Source organism: Somniosus microcephalus, chromosome 7, assembly GCF_052327205.1.
Source record: "Somniosus microcephalus isolate GS21.2 chromosome 7, FLI_Smic_1.0, whole genome shotgun sequence".
In the NCBI taxonomy this organism is placed as follows: Eukaryota; Metazoa; Chordata; class Chondrichthyes; order Squaliformes; family Somniosidae; genus Somniosus; species Somniosus microcephalus.
The window spans coordinates 273,817,672-273,837,519 of record NC_140993.1 but is presented as its reverse complement, the minus strand read 5'-3'; the positions used below and the strand labels follow the sequence as shown (position 1 = coordinate 273,837,519).

The window sequence follows — 19,848 nt, the reverse complement described above, 5'->3', positions numbered from 1 at the left end:
GCAGGAGTCGGCCATTCGGCCCCTCGAGCCTGCTCCGCCATTCAATAAGATCATGGCTGATCTGACCTTGGCCTCAATTCCACTTCCCTGCCCGCTCCCCAAAACCCTTGACTCCCCTGTTTTTCAAAAATCTGTCTATCTCCACCTTAAATATATTGGCCTAGAAATTCGGGTCGAAGGCTTCCCGCGGGTACAAGCCTCCGACCTGCACTTACCTAGCGCGCCGGCCGTTGAGCTGTGGGCCAGCGTGGGATTGCGTTCCTGGGCCTCCTCCAACCGCCGGCGCGCAGTGCTTGCGTATCCCAGGGGCGCAGTTAGTTCGATGCGTCCCCTGGGATCACGTGGGCCATGGAGAGCCAATCGTAGCAGGGAATCTCTATTCATAGATTTGACAGGAAGACCTGGCAAATCTATGAATACAATTCAGCCCCAAAACATCACTAAAACTTCAAATAAATTTAAGAAAAAACATCACATTTTTAAAATAACTATAAATTACATAAAATAACTATTTTAAACAATAATTTAAATTTTTGAAAAAATTAATTACAGTTTCTAATGGGGCTAAAAATAAACTTACCTTTCTTTAAAGTAATTAAAAATAATAAACCTGTGGAAAAAATGTTTTAATTGAACTTAATTCACCACTTACCTTGTTAAAAGCAGGCCTTGCGTCTGCTTTTTAAAAGCGTAGCTCCTGGAGACTTACCCTCCCGGAGAAACCTGTAAAAAAAATCGGAAGTTCCAGGCGTACGCGCTGCCTCTCCGGCGCACGCGTTCGACCTGTGAACCCCTTCCTTTAGGGGAACGGAAGTTCCGGTTTCCCGCGCATGCGCAGTGCATGCACGGAACCAGCACTTTCATTGGGCCTACGGGCGAGTACCCAGCGCGTACTCACCCGTGGAGACCCGAATTTCTGGCCCATTAAAGACCCAGCCTCCACAGCTCTCTGGGGAAGAGAATTCCAAAGATTCACGACCCTCCGAGAAGAAATTCCTCCTCATTTCCGATTTAAAAGGGTTTCCCCTTATTCTGAAATTATGCTCCCTAGTTCTAGATTCCCCCACGAGGGGAAACATCCTCTCTGCATCTACCCTGTCAAGCCTCTTCAGAATCTTATATGTTTCAACTCCTACAGAGTAACACTTCCTAGCATGATTGCACAAGAATAAGTGAACTAAAGGGAACTGAACAGATAATTAAAATATTCCTTTTTAAGCTGTTAAGGGACTGGGCGGGGAGGGAGATTCTACATGTTTGGTATTTAGAGTTTTAATACACTTATGGGTCATCAAATGAGATGAATATATGAACCGGTAAAGGTCTGGGGCTTCCTCTCAGCAGGTCATGTTGCCCATCACTCGTTAAATTTAAGAAACAGTTCTGGATCTTAAGCTAAGATTCAACCTCTTGACCCTATCAAAAGAAATTCTGCAACATCGCAGAGACTTTTAGCTACGGATTTTTGTGGATCGGGCGGTGGGCATTGCACCCTCAACGCATGCCCGATGATATCAGTGGGAGGCCCCGAGCAATTTTCAGAACTGGGCCTCATCTAAATACCGGAGGTTGAGATACCAGCGTTAATCGTACCTTTTATAGGCAGCTCGCCGCTTGGGAAGGTGAGAAATCGGGTGGGCTTCTTAAAGCCAGCCTGCAGATCTTGTCTGGGAGGGGGAGTTCTCAGTGGCGATGGGTGGACAGCATGTCACTGAAGCAGCAGGGACAATGACAACGGCCAGTAGACCCCAATTCTCAGATACTGCCATGGGTGTCCTCCTGGAGCAAGTGAGGACCAGGAAGGAAGTCCTGTTTCCTTTGGATGGGCAAAGGGTGCCTTGGTTAGTTAGCCAGCATTAGTGGAGAAAGGGGGCTGGACAGGTCAATGCCAGCAGGGTGTAGTTCCTAGAACCTGGCGGCAATGCAGCAAGAAATTCAATAACCTTACCAGGGTTGCTGAGGTGAGAGTCCTCTTCACATCTCTCTTACTCTCTGGACATCCCTGCAAACACCAGACTTGTGCCCGAGCACCCTTCACTCGCCTCCCCTTCAAGCACAATGGGACACTTCAGCTTCAACTCACAATCTGAACACCTGCTACTGCCCTCACAATGGCTTCCCCCCCTCTTCCCGACACTTGCTGCTTCTTCCTCTCAGCATGCTCACTATGCTAAGCAGCCTCACACATCTTCACAACCCTTCAAACAGAGCGCACACCAGCTCACTCTCGCTCCTCTTGCAGGGGGAGCTGGCACACAATCAGCGGGAGACCTTTAGAATAGGAAAGCGATCCTGCCGCATTGCAAACTTTGGGCTCGATTTTGTCAATGGGGAGCTTTTGGAGGCGGGACTCCCACTTTTTGGGTTGTAGTCCCGCCTCCGTCGACTTGTGGCCAACCCACGTTATTTTCCCTTGATTGACCTTGTTAAGCCCGCCCAGCGGGCTCAGCAAGCCAATTAAGGGACACCTGGTTACTGGTGACGTCAGCGATTGACATTTCATCTGTCAAGAGCTTTTGACAGATGAAAAATCAGCGTTTGACGGCTCTGTGAAGCTGTCAAACACTGACAGTCTGTCTTCTAACCTGAGTCCTTCTACTCAGACTCAGTTAGAGATCTCTCCAGACCAGAAAGCAGAGGCTGCAGCTTTAGACAGTTCAGCGGCCATTCTGCTTTCTGTGTCGGTGAACTGAGGGACTCCCGAGAACTGAAGGAAGGAAGCCTGCAGGAGAAAGTAAAGGTAAGTAAAACCTATTAAAACACTTTACACTTACCTCACACACTTACCTCTGCACACGTGCACCCATCACTCACCTGCACAACGGACATCTCAACCCCTCCAACCCCTGCAGACTGACGGTCCACCTCGCTAACTTGGCGTGGTTCGGAGCCGTCAGACAGCCCACACTTCAGGGCTAAAAATAGGGGTTAGGCAAAAAACTGCCCGTTAACTACCTGTTAACAGGCAGTTAATTGGCACTAATCCCCTTCCCGCCTCGGGGAGGCGGCTCCCAGCACAGGTCAGATACCCACCTCCTGGGACATTGGCACGGAGGTGGGTTGGGGACGGGATGGGTTCCTGCCCCCCGATTCTGCAATTTTCCCACCACTCCCGCCTCCTCGGGCCTTGGAAAATCAAGTCCTTTGACTCCAATGGAGTAAGCAGCCATTGACATCTTTGGCAGAGAGGTCATGCTGCCCTATAGATATATAGGCAAGCTTTAAGGCCACTCACAGCAGGGTATTTGGGAATTAACCCTGCCTTTTCTCTTTCCATTTAACTCACTAGTTTACATACACACACAGCATGGCAACTAGGATTGCATCACACTGCCACTCAGCTGCTACTGCTTATCCTTGCCTCTACAGGCTAATCCTTGCCTCTACAGGCTAATCCTTGCCTCTACAGGCTAATCCTTGTCTCTCTGCCTTTCTTCTAGGTCCTTCAGACAACTGAGGCTCTGTAGCTGTACAGATGGAGCAGAACAATTGTCCTGAAGATGTAGTGTCACTTGTTCATAACTACCCAAGAACCAGCCCAGAAATTTGGACTGAGTGTTATAAATAGAAACATAGAAAGATAGGAGCAGGAGTCGGCCATTCGGCCCTTCGAGCCTGCTCCGCCATTCAATATGATCATGGCTGATCCTCTATCTCAATACCATATTCCCGCTCTCTCCCCATACCCCTTGATGCCTTTTGTGTCTAGAAATCTATCTATCTCCTTCTTAAATATATTCAGTGACTTGGCCTCCACAGCCTTCTGTGGTAGAGAATTCCCCAGGTTCACCACCCTCTGAGTGAAGAAATTTCTCCTCATCTCAGTCCTAAATGTCCTACCCCGTATCCTGAGATACAGATAGATATAAGGTAGATATATGTAGATCTAATAAAGTGTTATAGATAGGTAGATACAAGTAGAGAGGCCTGCACACAGTGTTTTCACAGGGCGATAGTGAGCAGGTGCAAGTCGAAAGGGCAGCCCAGGAATCAGCCAGCTCAGGTCCTAGCTCTGATGAAGAGGACAGAGATGCAGACTTTAGGAACCCGGCCTTTCAAAGAAAAATGCTTTCTGCACACCAGCAATTGTACTGGACTGCCTGCCAAGTAACTGCTGCACCATGTTGGAGGTTTTGAAGGAGTCTTCTGCCAACCTGCGCGGTGCATGGCATCGATACCCTTCAGTAAACCATTAGGGTCTCTAGTACCAGTGGCAGCATTTCTCAGGTTGTTAATAGTGGGTCACGCAGGCTCTGGGCTCCATTACTTCTCCTTGGACAGGCTGGGAGACTGAATGGGTTCAATCTTTGGAAATCTCTGCCCCAGAGGGCTGTGGATGCTGAGTCTTTGAGTATATTCAAGGCTGAGATCGATAGATTGTTGGACTCTAGGGGGAATCGAGGGATATGGAGATCAGGCGGGAAAGTGGAGTTGAGGTCGATGATCAGCCATGATCTTATTGAAACATAGGAGATAGGAGCAGGAGTAGGCCATTCGGCCCCTCGAGCCTGCTCCGCCATTCAATGCGATATTGATTGGCGGAGCAGGCTCGAGGGGCCGTACGGCCGACTCCTGCTCTTACCTCTTATGTTCTAATTAGATCCTAAAGTCTGCTCTCCCGCAGATCAGAGGGAGCGCCGCGTAAGAGTACTGGAAGAGGTAAGACGTCACTTAAGACAGGTATTATGGGCTCATACCTGGTGATAATTGTTGAAATCTCTGGTACAGGTTTTGCGTATTCTGAGTGTACGCCATCGTACAGCCTTTGAAATATGCTTACGCGCGCGCTGAATCCCGAACTTGCGATCTGTCAAGGTACGCAACCGACGGGGAAATACTCGTTGCTGGCGCAGAGTTGGGCTAATTGCCCTCCGGCTGCCCGGCAATTACGTCCGAAAATGTTACGGTGAGTGAAAGTGGGCGCAGGAGCCTGTTTCACTGTGAAAGGAACCCATTGGTGTGGAACATTGACAGCAAGCAGTGGATATAGTTGTAAGCAATGCAACTTTTACCCTAAAACCTGCAAATCGTTCAGTAAGCTTAAACAAAATTGAAATGATACTGTTACCAGAAAACCACCCACAGAAACAAACTACTTGTACTGGACACATACCACGTTTTATTAGTATTCCGCACGGACATGAATCAGTCATTCATGAAAAAAAGACTTATGAAATAATACTGAGTGGCCTACGGGTGGCGCTGTCCAGGGAGAGTATAAATACTCGGGCGGGCCCAGCTTGCACAGGACATTCTTAACAGGAACTAGTGAAGGACACAACTAGGCCTCCATGTTGTAAGACAGTTGATTAAAGCTTTGTTTAACGCTTAGACCAAGTGCCTAGTAGTTTTCTTCCATCACGTACCAACAAGCCTCATCATATTCCAGCATCTCACGTACTGTTTGTAAATGATACGGAGCCCTGTACACACAAAATGTTTCATTATGTTTATTGCAAATATACCAAATAGCCACACATTCCATAGAACTATATGCAAATATCTATGCAGACATTGCGACAAGTACATATACATAGCTGCACGTGAATTTCATAAGGTGAAAACACAACTATTTGCTGATATATGAAATAAGTCCAAGTACCAGTTATAATGAAAAGTTTTTAGAAGTTTTAAATGTAATTTCAATGCAAGAGACTGAAAGAAGTTTCTGCGGGCGTGGCTTGGTTTTGACAGATTCTGTGGGCAGGTCTTCCCTTACGCACAGGCTGCCCGCTGCGCTCCTGAGCTCAGCGATGCAATACGATGAGCACAACTCTGCAGCGCCGAACAGCAAGTCTATGTGTGGGGCCTCTCGCACACAAGGTAAGTCGGTGCCGAGGGACTGCCTAAGAGAAGATTCGTTGGAGGTTGGCCGCGTACTCCGTAGCTACACCGCTGACCGCAATGTTTAGGCCACCGTGTGCAGAATGTTCCTGTAGAAACTGGTTACGCTGCAGTGGCAGGGGACATAAATATCAACGTGGGTCTTCGAGCAAATGCAGTTTATTGGAGGGTGCAAGGACAGTGACAGATGTCGGACATGGCTGTTAATGCGGAGGGGCAGGGATTACTCAGCTGAAGCTCTCTTTAATAGCTGCTGCCAAAAAAGCTCTAGCTGCAGGCTGGTGTGGGAGCCCGTCCACTTCTTTGTCATTCTTACTGTCATCGGGGTCCTCTCAACTTGCTGAAGATCCTCTTCCAATGGTGACTCCACGTGTTGCCCCCAGTGTTATGCAACAAACCAGTATCGCATGGGATACTCTTCCTGGGCTGTATTGGAGGAAGCCACCAGTGCAAGCAGCAGAATCATTGCTTGAAGAATTCAGTGGCCTGTTCCATGAGGGCTTGAGTTGACCAGTGGATCTGATTGGAGCGCAGTTCAATCACCGAGTGTGGGTTTCTGAGGGGTGTCATAAGCTAATTGTGCAGGGGATTGCCCTCGTCTCTCTCCAAGCAGCCAACCTCTCACTTGCTGTGCAGGGGCAGAGAGTTGGTGGGGGGGGGCGGGGAGGGGATTTATAATATAAAAGCGTTATGGCAATCGCCTGGGTAACAGGCACAGACCCGCATGATTCGCTGCTGATGATCACGCACCAGATGTGTTTTACTGATGCAATGGTGAATTGATTCATGCAAGAGGTACTGATAAGCTGGTCACCCCGGTGTCCAGCGCACACTCGGTATTCGCGATTTAAAAATCACAGGACTACAAACCAGCCACCTCTGCAGACCCAGCAGTCCGGGCGATCCTAGAGCCAGTCCCGGAAGCATTCGCAACCCACAGACATGATTGCGGAGGCGTGACCGAACCCAAGGAGATTAATGATCCGGTCCACGCCCCCGTAAAACAGTCCTCATACCCGGCCGAGAGTAGACCGTACATTCGAACTACCATCGAGTCATTGTTAAAGCAAGGTGTTGTCCGCAAAGGCACATTTACAACTAACTCCCCCTGTCTGGCTGGTCAAGAAGCCAGATGACAGTTGGTGGTTAACTATCGACTACCGCAAGCTCAACTCAGTCACTCTTGGCGTGTGTCCCGGTGGTTCGGGAGACACCCACCCTACTCTCCCAGATCCCCAGTGGCAGTAATCAGTATGGGATGAGATTCAGTAGAAAACATCAGAAATTGAAAATAGGCTTCTGGGAGAAAGGATAAAATAGTTATGATAGAATAAAGGAGAAAAGGGAAGATCATGGGCTCGATTTTGCCATTGGGGGCGGGCTGGGGCGTGTCAGGTGGTTTTCGTGTCAGGACCCCGACTCCGATGTGAAGTGGGGTAAAAAGTGCGATTTTGCCCTAATTGGGCACTTGGGCCTAGAAATTCAGTTGGGCGCGCCAGCCGTTAGCGCCTTAGGGGGAGTAGATCTCGAGCGCTAGGCGCTTATCGCCCGGGCGCAGCGCGATCTGCGCCTCTCCCCAACTTCAGGACACATTTAGCGCCGGCGCAAAGTTTTAGCGCGCGCCCTGCTGCGCGCGCAGATCATGACGTCATTTAATAGTGCAACGCCCTTTGTGCGCCCCAAACCGGAACTTCACTCGCGCCGGCCCATTGTGCGCCGGGCGTCCCGAGCGACTGTGAAGTGGAACGGTACACAGGCCAGCCGGGCCGGGGGGAGCGCTAATTAAAGGGCACTTACCCAGCAGTATAAAGGCCAGCCATTTTGCAGCATTCACTCTTGTGCAACGGTTTTTTGGACAGAGACCTGGCAGCTATCTTTTGCCCTGCCAGTACACTTTACACCTAATCACAGCCTATTACCATCTCGTCTAGCTTCTAATCTCTTTTACTTCTTTTGGTTCTTTTATTCTTTTGTCCGATCGCAGCCCTGCCTTCGATCTAGTTCCTTTTCTCTCCAGTTTTGAAGAAGGGTCAAACCCGAAACGTCAACTCAAATTTCTCTCCACGGATGTTGCCTGACTTGCTGAGTTTTTCCAGCATTTTCTGTTGTTATTTAGGAGAGTTTACTGCTTTGGACCAACACTTGGACAGGTATTTTTGGCTCAGGCCAGAGCTTACCAATTATCTTAGCCTTCATTCAGAGCTCAGTGTTTGCCAGCATATAATGGGGGCTGCATTGGGTGGCAACGCTGAATTTCAGCCTTATGCCAGAAGGGCTTACAGACGCCGTGAGAGAGTGGCAGCCCTGGCTAGACGCAGAGGGGGCAACAGGCGTCGCCAACTGAGGCCTTACCCACGCAGGGTATACCGCCAGCAGACCTCCTATCTGACCATGTCTGCCGCGATGTGTGTTAGGAGGCTGCGATTCCGAAGGGAGGTGGTTACAGACATCTGCCGGCTGCTTCAGAGAGATCTGCAGCCACAGCTGATGCGCAGGACGTCTCTGTCGGTGGCAGTGAAGGTGACGGTGGCTCTCAACTTCTATGCCTCCGGCTCCTTCCAATCCGCTACTGGGGACATCGCTAACATCTCCCAGTTCGCCGTGCATTGCTGCATCCGCCAGGTGACCGAAGCCCTTTTCAGAAGGAGACATCAATTCATCTCCTTCCCCATGACCCTGGACAAGCAGCAGCAGCGTGCAGTGGGGTTTGCAAGAATAGCGGGCTTCCCCATGGTGCAGGGCGCCATTGACTGCACGCATGTGGCTTTGCGGGCACCTCTTGAGCATGCCGAGGATTACCGCAACCGGAAGGGCTACCATTCCCTCAATGTACAGCTGGTGTGTGACCACAGGCAGCGCATCCTAGCTGTCAATGCCCGCTTTCCAGGCAGCAGCCACGATGCCTTTATCCTGCGACAGACAACTGTGGCTGACATGTTCCAGGCACAGCCTCCCCCAAGAGGATGGCTTATCGGGGACAAAGGCTATCCTTTGTGTACCTGGCTCATGACCCCGCTCCGCGCGCCCACGACCCCTGCTGAAGAGGCATACAACGAGAGCCATCAAGCGACGAGGAGCCTCATAGAACAAACAATCGGCGTGCTCAAGCAACGGTTCCGCTGTCTCGACCGCTCCGGGGGAGCCCTCCAGTATTCGCAGGATCGAGTCTCCCAATTCGTCATCGTTTGCTGCATGCTGCACAACCTGGCTATCCGCAGGACTCAGGCACTGCCACCTCACGTTGGACCACCACCTCAGGAGGAGGAGCAGGAGGAGCATGAGGACGACGAGGACGAGGAGTACCAGCCCAGGAGGGACGCACAAGGTCCAAGGGCCGCCCGTCGTCGGCTTATTGAACGTCACTTCTAGGCCCCCTGTCAGGGAATGGCTTGTGCCAATGATAGAACATGATTGCAGCCGCTCCGCAAGCCCTCAGCCGGTTAAGGCAACAAACACTTCAAAGATCAAACATGGACAATGTGAATAAATAAAATGCTTTATTGTACAAACTCTGGGCCCTTCCCACATGAAAACCAAAAACAGAGGAAACCCCCAAAAAACACTCAAACACATTACTCGCTCCCACAACCTGGGGAGGATTAACAAAATAGGGCAACTAAAATGGCCGTCATTCTCGGCCTTCGTCCAAAACAAACATCCAATTCTCGGCCTCAAGAAACAAACACAAATGGCCACACATTCGACTATTTGGCCCGCTAGGGCGATGCCTTGGCCATCTTTGGGTGGCCCCTGCCCGCCTTGCTGCTCCGCCTCAAAGTAAGGCCATTGGCTGCTGCAAGGCTGGGGGCAGGCTCCTGAGGGGCACGTGTCGTGACGGCAGATGCCCTTGGGGGTCGGCCTAGTCGAGGTCTGGCCGTCAAGCGGCCGGCTGTTGATTGCTGCAGCTGTGGCTGGCCAGCATCAGTCGCTGCAGCAGCTCCTGGCAGCTCCACTGGGGGAGTGGCAGTGGCGGCTGGAGGAATGGCGGCAAGCTGGCGGATGGCAGGCGCTCGCTGGTCGCCTGAGACACTGGCACTCGCCCGGGCCAGCACTGCAGCATGCGCACCAATCTGCCGAGGGACAGACCGATGTGCTGCTGCAGCGCGCCGGGTGCCCTGGCGATGCCTGGCTGACACAGCGAGTGTGGCAGCAGTGAGTGCCCGTGTTGACCTGTTCACTGACCGCAGCAGAGCAGCCAGTGACTGGACGGCACCACTAATCACCTGGCCAGTCGCTGAAAGATCTGCCCGGTATTCCGCCCGACTGGTGGCCTCTAAGGGCCCGAACTCGGCCACACTCCGAGAGAGGGAATCGATGGACTCAGGCAACCGTGCCACTGCCGCCATGAGCTCCGTGTGCCGGCGCTCCGAGTCCGCGGACAAGTCTTCGAGGCGTTCCATCTCCTCGGCGAAGAGCATCTCCTGACTGGAGGCCGGGCTCTCCCTCTGGGGAGAAGGCCGCCGAGCTGGCCGACCCTTCCTGCGTTGCTGGAGGCCGCTGGGCCCAGCAATTGGACTCCCCTCCGACGCATCCCCCCTCTGGGGAGAAGGCCGCCGAGCTTCCACCCCCCTCCCGCCTTTCTGCAGCACGCAGGTCCCAGGAGCTCCCCTCCCCTTCGACACTTCCGCCACGCTGCCCTCCAGGGAAGACGTGTCCCCTACATTGGCCTGGGTGGCCGCGGCTGAGGGTTCCCCTGATGGGCCGCCTTCCTCTTGCTCCTCCTCCTGCTCCTCCTCGGAGGGTCTGTCACTGGCAAGTTGAGGGACCTCCTCTTGACCATCTGAAAGCAGGAAGGCACAAGAGTAGCTTTAGAGTGAGGAGAGGGCGTCAGTGCGGGATGCATGAGTGGTGGCATTCAGCGCATTGGTCGGACAGTGGCAAAGGATGTAGATCTGATCCGCAAGTGGGACGAGAGAGGTGCAAAAGGTGATGTCCTTACCATTGCTTCCCAGAACAGGGTCGGCATCTCCACATGCAACGGGCCCAATCACCCGGCGACCCATGAGGCGCTCCATGCGATGTTGCAGGTCGGTGAGTGGCTGGATATGGGGTCATCCTCCCCCGGTCGCAGTCCGGCTCTTGCGATTATTCGCCAGCTTGGCCTGCAAGAGAAAGGACGGCCTCTAAGTACAGTGTGTCGCCGTGATCTTGTGTGCACTGCCTCCCATGGTGGAATAGCCTGGCCAGTGTGTCGCCATGATCTGCTGTGCACTGCCTCCCATGGTGGAATAGCCTGGCCAGTGTGTCGCCATGATCTGCTGTGCACTGCCTCCCATGGTGGAATAGCCTGGCCAGTGGGTCGCCATGATCTGCTGTGCACTGCCTCCCATGGTGGAATAGCCTGGCCAGTGTGTCGCCATGATCTGCTGTGCACTGCCTCCCATGGTGGAATAGCCTGGCCAGTGTGTCGCCATGATCTGGTGTGCACTGCCTCCCATGGTGGAATAGCTTGGCCAGTGTGTTCAGTGCAGAATGTGCAATTGATGCTCATGCCTGTGCCATAGCTGCTGGATGAAGGCTGGCCATTAGAGCTTTCAGGTCCCTTTGCCCATAATGTGAGGTGCACATGCAAGGATGAGGAGGTCATTGGAAAGGGTACTCACCCTGACAATGCGTGTGAGGTCATTTAACTTTTTGCGGCATTGGGCACCGGTCCTGGGGACATCGCTGTTGGCTGACAGCTTGCTGGCGACATGCCTCCAGGCTCTCCTGTAGACGCGGACCGTCGCCTTCTTGCCATTGTCCGGGTACAAAACATGGCGCCTCTTCTCCACAGCAGCAAGCAGCACACTCAGATCACGCTCTGAGAAGCGCTGCGCACGTTCACAGGCCTTCTCCATGTCTTCAGGCGCTATTTGGGTACAGCAGCAGTGTTCAGGCCTAGCTGGAGGGCTCCACTATCCAGGGCGTGGCAGCAGACACAGTCGACCCTTCCCCCTTAAGAGCTGGCCGGCGCCAGGGTGTCTGCTGTCAGTCACGAGATGGCCGCACCTGCGCTGCACCTGGCCTCGGCGCTATCGATCACCACCTCCGGCTTAGCGCCCAAAGAGAGGCGTCCAACAGCAGTTTTAGCGCTCGCCCGAACTAGTAGGGCGAAGCTAATGAATATCGGAGAAGTGGCCTAGATTTGGCGGCGGCCGCAAACTTTAGCGGACGCCCCACTTTAGCGCCCCAGAAGTGGCGTCAATGAATTTCTAGGCCTTGATTTCCTGTGTGTGGGAACCCCTGGCCCAATGAGTCTTTTCATAGAGAAAGCCGCCTCCGATGACGTCATCAATGCTGCTGGATTTAAGGCCTGCAAGCAGCCTTGCTTCTTCTGGAGATTTTAAACTTTATGCCCATTGTTGTGATCGCTTCATTCAGCAACAATGTCCGGCAGCAGGCCAAACTGTGCTCCACGGTTCGATGAGGCCTCCCTCCAAGCTCTGGTGGAGGGAGGAAGATCAAATAAGGAGGTGCTCTTCCCTTCCTCAGGGAGGAAAAAGCCTACCCAGCAGACTAAAGCTGTGTGGATGCAAGTGGCCCAAGAGGTCAATGCAATTTCTATGTGCAGCAGAACCTGGCTGCAATGCAGGAAGAGGTTTCATGACCTTCTCCGCACAGGAAAAGTGAGTATGACTTTCCCATCACCCTCCATCTGATCCCCATTGTCTCTCCTCACCAGCACTCTGCTTTGCCAACCTCTTCCTCCACATCCCACTTGACACTGACATCCCTGCACCCTTACCCATTCCCTCTCTCTCTCTATGGTCACATTCACTTAACTATTCAACCATGCAGCCCTCGCACTCCCTCTCACTGTGATGCAATGACAACAACTTACAACACACAGGGAGGGCCCTTTGTCTCCTTCTAAGCATCTATGGATTCTCTACACTCCTTCATTCTCACTCAAACTCCACTTGTGTCCCTCATTGCAGGAAAAGAGAGCCCACAATAAGAGGGAAAGAGCGAGGACAGGAGGAGGGCCACCCTCAGTAGCCCAGCTCACCACCTCGGAGGAGGCGGCCCTGGAAATCGCCGGTGTCGAGGAAGATTCGCACGTGGGGGGCAGACAGATGAACGCATCACAGCAAGCTGGTGACAGAATAGTTTGGCATCTCTCATTAACATTGCATGAGTGACTGATAATGATTTTGATGCTCTAACAGATTGACTTATGATCATCTGCACAATTCAATGTGCATGTAACCTTTACCTCACATGTCTAACTCTTTCCTTTACTCCCCCACAGGACCATCGACAGCCCCTGTCCCCACTGTCCAGGAGGAACAGCTTGAGCCTCAAGACTCCTCAGAGGAATCTGCAACATCTGAGGGCACAGCATCAGCAGAATTCAGCACACCCAGCCCCAGCGCAGACACTCACACCTCGGTGGGACCTTCGCGAGATAGAGTAGTGTTGTCACCTGGTGTATCACAGCTCACAAGTGAGCATCAGCAGATGGTGGAGACAGGGACAGCAGTAGAGAGTCCTCGTCAGAGGGCGCAGGACTCTCCCAGCTCGGCTCAGCTGCATGTCGACCCTGTGCCTCCGGGTCCATCCAGAAGGAGAGCGGTGCTGGAACTCCAGGAACAGGTGCAGGAGTCTCTGGCAGGTTTTGTCTCTAGGGTCGCTGCGAGTGTGGAGCGAATGGAGGAGTCCATCATGAACATGAGCAAAGCCTTTATGGAGGCATTGGCGCAGGAACGCATTGTAGTGTATGTAACCGTCTACCTTTAAGAGACTATTGTATGTAACCGTTCACCTTTAAGAGAACTATTTTAGGTGTGGCACTACTTGTTTGGCTTCTGTATACGGTAATACCGACGGTGACCACACCGGTATATAAGTGCTGTGGCATGATTTATAGGGCAGATTCGCCCTGACCTTCGAATAGTAAAGTCCTGTTTATTGTTACTCCTGAAGTCTGTGTCGTAATTAACTGTACAACCCACAGACTTTACAGTGGCGACGAGTCCGATCGTACCCTGCGGCAACATTACTTTCAAAGCAACGAAAGAGCATCGAAAAGAGGCAACCGCCCTCGTCATTCGGCTGGGAGAAAACTCAAGACTGCAACAATAGAAAGGAGGAAGACTGTAGCGACAGAAAACTTCCATCTGCAACAGGCACTGACTGTCCCTTCTGCCACGGTGACTGTGAGTAGGGGAAAGTGAAAAGAATAGCCGGAGGTTAAGGGCTGAGCACTCGACCACGGTCGAGGGGAAAAAGGAGCCGAAGAAAAAAAAGTCGGGTCCAACGGCGTCGTGAGAGACCGCGACCGGGGGGGAAAGCCGAGCAGTGACCGAAGCCACGAGGCGCTGCGACCGGGAGCGTAGGCGCGGGAAGAGAGGAACTCAGCCGCAGCCGGGGAGGGAAACACCGGACTGTGAGAGAGCGGGGGAGGCAGAGCCGACCAAGAGAGACTGCGCGAGAGCCAGTCCAGCGGCTGAACTGTCCTCCGTCAACGGGGTACCCAGCGCCGGTAGAGCCGAGCGAGCAGGAGAGAGAGACAGAGCCGAGCAACGGGAACTGTGCGACAGCCAGTCCAGCGGCTGAACTGTCCTCCATCAACGGGGTGTACCCAGCACCGGTAGAGCCGAGCGAGCGGGAGAGAGACAGAGCCGAGCAAGAAGCCGACGCGCAGGCTGTGAACCTGAAAGCCAGCGGCACTCGCCCGTGGGGAAAGTGTACCCCTCCCGCTAGGGAAGACAGAAGCGGGAAACCGCCATTGAAGTGGGCGGGGAGAGAAGATAAGAGCGGGAAACCGCCATTTTCACGGGAAAACCGCCATCTTAGAAAAAAAAAGAAGTAATAATTCAAAGAAATACTTGTGTTGTTTCCAAAGAGAGGAAGATGCCTAAGCGTGGTAACATCAACGATTTTAATTCGGAGATAGAAGACTGGGCCACGTATGTGGAACGCATTGAGATCTATTGTGAGGCCAGCAAAATAGAAGAAGACGACAAAGCTATCACCTTGCTAAACTCGATGGGGGCAAAGATATACGGGCTCTTGAAGCATCTACTATCCCCAGCTAAACCGGCGGATCAGACTTTCGATGAGGTTGTGACTGTTCTGAAGGATCACTTGAACCCCACACCGTTGATGTTGGCTGAACGATTCAAATTCTTAGCGAGAACGCAACGGAAGGACGAAAGCAACGCAGAATACTTGGTCGAACTGCGTAGACTAGCGAAATACTGCCAGTTTGAAGGGAATCTGACAGAGGCATTGCGAGACAAGTTCGTATGCGGATTGTCCAAGGAAGGGACGCAAAAGCGACTACTTGAAGAGAACGACCTTACACTTGACAGGGCTGTCCTTATAGCAGCATTGCACGAAGCCGCAGCGAAAGGAACTGCGGAAATACAGCTAAAGGCAGCGGCACTCGGGGTGGACCAAATTACCTCGAGTACAACCAAATGCTATCGCTGTGGGAAGACAACACACGATCAGAACCAATGCTGGTTTAAGAACCAAGAATGTAGGAAATGTGGCAAACTGGGTCACATCGCTAAGGTATGCCGGTCAGGGAAGAAGACCAACAACCAAAGGAAGCCATCACAGGAAAAGTACAACAAGGTACACAAGGTGGCTGAGAAGAGTTCAGACGAACAGAATTCAGACTCAGACCCAAACGGTCAGGAGCTGGGTAGTCTGAGAATTCATAATGTGAGTAAGGAAGCTGACCTACAAACTATCTGGGTCATACTAAAAATAGCTGGAGTCCAAGTGAGAATGGAGTTGGACACGGGATCAGCTCTATCAGTCATAAATCAAAGGGACTACCACCGGCTATTCTCTCACATACCCTTAAGAGATACCAAGTTCGTATTGCAGACATACACGGGGCATAAAGTATACCCCATGGGAAAGATAAGAGTCAAGGTGAGAGATAGGGGTAAAGAACGCCCAAGAATGAACTTGTACGTACTACCTGAGGGAGGACCACCACTTCTAGGACGGGAGTGGATCAAGAAAATAGACAGGGAATGGCCCTACCTACAAGCAATGACGAGTGAGGACTCGGTGCAGACAAGCAGCTCAGACTCTGAGCCGGAAGACGATAAGTCCAGCCCAAGTATGAAAAACAAGGTTAACATGAACTCACTGACTAAGGTTGGAAAAACGATGGCGTGTATAAAGACAGAGAATTCTGAGTCTGTTCAAGTTACAGACATATGCATTACGGAGGAACACCGGGCTCGAACTCAACGTTATCTCAAAGTACGGCAACAATTAGAACAATTGAGTTACCGTCTCGTACAAGAGATGAAAACAATGAAAAAGTTCTACGACACCGAATGGGAGAGTCTGGAAAGACAACAGAACCTGCTGGCTCAAGCAGAGAGCGACCATAGAGCCATCGTGACCAATTACCGATCACATCTCCCTTATGATGTTCAGGAGTTAGAATATCTGCATGATCTAGAGATACAGCATACAGGCAAACCACGCTACACTGAGGATTTTGTTCTGCAATTGGAGACGGAGCTAGTGCAGGCAAGGTTAAGAGAAGCTGAATCGCAGTGTGCACTTAAAGAGATGCAGAAAAAAAATCTTGGACATAGAAAAGAGAAACGCTTCTTTACCTGATGAGAATAATGTGGCCATGTTGCAAGAGGAGCTTATAGGGGCGAAACTCAAAGAAGCTAAGCAAAGGATGTTGGAACTTGAAACACAGAACCAAATCAGCAGTAACCAGCTATGTCGAGCAGAGAAGGTGCAATATCTCTCAGCCCAGAATAAGGGACTACTCACTCAGTTAAATGAAAGTAAAGGGAAAATGGCTGAGATAGACCGCAAGAATAAAGAAGATTTGATGGCAGTGAGACTTCGAGAGGCGGATAGCATAGCAGCCTTGGCTGAACTCCAACAGAAAGTTGTGAAAGAAGCAAATGAAGAGGAATCTTCAGGAAGCCAGGATTTTATTCCAGTTCTTCTCTACGACTCCTTACAAGCAGAGTGTGAGAAGTTGAAAGAACAGTATGAACAGGCCCAGGCTACAATTCTGGAGGGGGTTAACTCGGCAACCTCCGAAAAGCTAGTTTCAGTAGAAGCATATGAGCAACTAAAGGTTGAACATGAGCAAGAAGTCCAAAGGCTGCAGGAAATTCTTGATGAGCTCAAGGCCAAGACAGACTCATCGGTAGAAGTCCCATCCATAGATGAGAAATTAGAGGTGAAAGACATGGCAGAACATGAAAGACAAGATGTCCAAGAACTCATAAAAATAGTGAAGGAAACCCAAGACAAATATGAGGCGGCAATGACCGAGGTTCAACAACTTGAAGAACAGATTCAACTGGGAATCCTTTCAGTGGAAGAAAAGGAAACTGTAAGAAACACAGAGACTGTAAGAATGGCCCCTGAACATGAGTTAGAGAGCATCAAGGCGCAACTTCTCCGAGCGCTGGAAGCCAAAGTACAAGAGGAAAAGGAGGTGAAAGCATGGGAGGAAAAGGTGGATGAAATGGAGAAGACTCTGATCCACAGTGTTCCCATGGAAGAGTTAACGGTCAGCCAACTCCTTCATATGCTGAGGGACAAGACTCTGCAATGGGAACAATCGGAACACGAGCTTCAATCTTCAAAGGGAAGGAGTTCGGAGCTCTCAAAAGTGATGGAAATAGCTGAGGTTGCAACACAGACTTTACTGGGATGCCAAAAGTACGCTGAATCACGTCTATGTGAACAACAGAATGTTGAAACAGCTGCTTCAGTAGAAGGATTGAATAGCCCGATCAATCAATCCCCGATGGAAGGGAAGGTATTGAAATCACAAATGAGGTCAGTAGTGAAGGGTTTGCAGGAAACCCAGGAAGAGCGGGATGAATATGAACGCATGAAGAAGTCTCTTCAAGAAAGATGTCTAGGGAGGGAACAACAGTTGGAACAACAGTCGGCTAACGTCCAGATGGGTAAGGAGGAAGGAGAAGGTCCTCTCGTTGGCCTAACTCAGGACGAACCCGAATATTACCATGACCTGTTGAGTGACACTGAATATTACGAGGATCTGGTCTGCCCAGCTTGTGATGAAAACTCCCAAAGTGCAGAAATCAGGATGAAGCACTTAAAGTCTAAGGAACATAGAGAGATGGTGGCGCTACAGCTGGCAGCTGATAAGGGAGCCCCGAGAGTCTCCAAGAAGCAGAAAAGAAAAAGAAGAAGCAGAAGATGATAACCATCAAAATCATTATCACTCCTACCAGATCATGCACGTGGGCCCTACGAAGGGAGATAAATCAGTTGGGAAGTCTAAATCATTATCACTCCTACCAGATCATGCACGTGGGCCCTACAAAGGGAGATAAATCAGTTGGAAAGTAAGAAAAATTACCAAGGCAATACAGCTGTTTGTAAAAGTCAGCATTGCTGGTTCAGCAGGACGAAAGTTCAAGCTGTTACGTCAAGGGGAAGACTAGTGGAGGAGTCACGCTAGCAATGTGAACCGGCTACACCACAGCGATGTTGTTCGGACCGAGTCAAGACTAGAGACTGAATCTATACACTGTTCCCACAGAGACTGAACCTGTGAACTGTTTCCCGCAGAGACTATGGCCTAGAAATTGAGTTTTGGCTTAGCCATGGCTTTAGCGCCGGAAGTTAGTGCCGGCGCTAAGTCCCCCTGCGCGCGCCAAAAATTCAGCAGGGCCGCGCCCAAACGGCTGCCGGCGCTACTGAAGGGTCTTTGCGGCAGTAAATCGGCGCTAACTGCCGTTTCGCGCCACAATTCCGGCGCTGCGGCACCCGATGCGGTGCGGCAGGCTCGGGAAGTGCAGGCCTCCTCCTTCCCTTAAGGAGGAGCTGCCTGCACCCGGCCGCGGCCCGCGAAAATCTTTTTAAAAATGAGCCCGGCACCTCGGACAAGTGCCGGGCTTGCTTCTGTTCCGGGGGGGGGGGGGGGGGATGTCCGGGGAGGGAGCTGCGGCCAGGCGGCCGGCGGGAAAGCGGCCGGCCGCCGCGGGGCCTTTAATGCGCCGGCGCAAAGACTTGTAAGACTCTGTTGCCAGAGTCTTAGTTGCGGCTGCCACGGGCGAGGCGGCCGCAACTGAATTTCGGCGCTGGGGCCCGTCGGCATGGCAACCGGGACGCTGCGCACACCGATGACGTCATCGGTGCCGGCGCAGCGCTACCGGTCTACCGCGGCGGAAGGGCCCCAGGCAATTTCGGCGCCGGCGCCAATTGCAGCGCTAGGCCCTCTAGCGCCGCAAAATCGGCGCTAAGGGCACTCAATTTCTAGGCCTATATCTGTAAATTGTTTACCTGAAGTTGAATATATGTATGTTAATGAGAAATAGTATGTTGTAAGCTAAAAAGGGAGGATTGTAGTGTATGTAACCGTCTACCTTTAAGAGACTATTGTATGTAACCGTTCACCTTTAAGAGAACTATTTTAGGTGTGGCACTACTTGTTTGGCTTCTGTATACGGTAATACTGACGGTGACCACACCGGTATATAAGTGCTGTGGCATGATTTATAGGGCAGATTCGCCCTGACCTTCGAATAGTAAAGTCCTGTTTATTGTTACTCCTAAAGCCTGTGTCGTAATTAACTGTACAACCCACAGACTTTACACGCATCACCACGGAAAGGATGGCAACCTCCGTGGAAAGGATGGCTACGGTAGAGGAGAGGATGGCTATGGCCATGGAGGAGCTAAGTCACCAGAGTGTTGAAAACATTGTCATTATTCAGAATAGACTGACATCTCTTGAGGAGCGTTGGTCAGCTATTGAGCAAACAAACCAGACCTTCATGGAAGTCCTCTGGAGTAGGACTTCCAGTGCAGAAACGGGTCCTCATGACCCCCCTGAAGTGCAGCAAGGTGCTGTCAAGCCACTTGCTAGCTCTGATGTGGGGTTGACCCATGAGAGGGATGTTGGTGGCAGACAACAAGGGAGTGGGGGCTCCTCTTCAAGCGCTCACACGACCATGCCACTGCGGAGCCCTCGGTTAGAGCCCCACCAGATTCCTCACCCAACTGAGATGGACGTCTCAACCCCTGCACAGCCGC

The 19,848-nt window shown here is 51.5% G+C and overlaps 1 protein-coding gene across 1 annotated transcript in view; it reads right to left on the bottom strand.

Annotated features, from left to right (window-relative positions):
- Nucleotides 1-19,848, bottom strand: part of LOC147115346 (serine/threonine-protein kinase DCLK3-like) — an 80,587-nt gene that overhangs the window by 21,948 nt on the left and 38,791 nt on the right. The window lies entirely within an intron of this gene.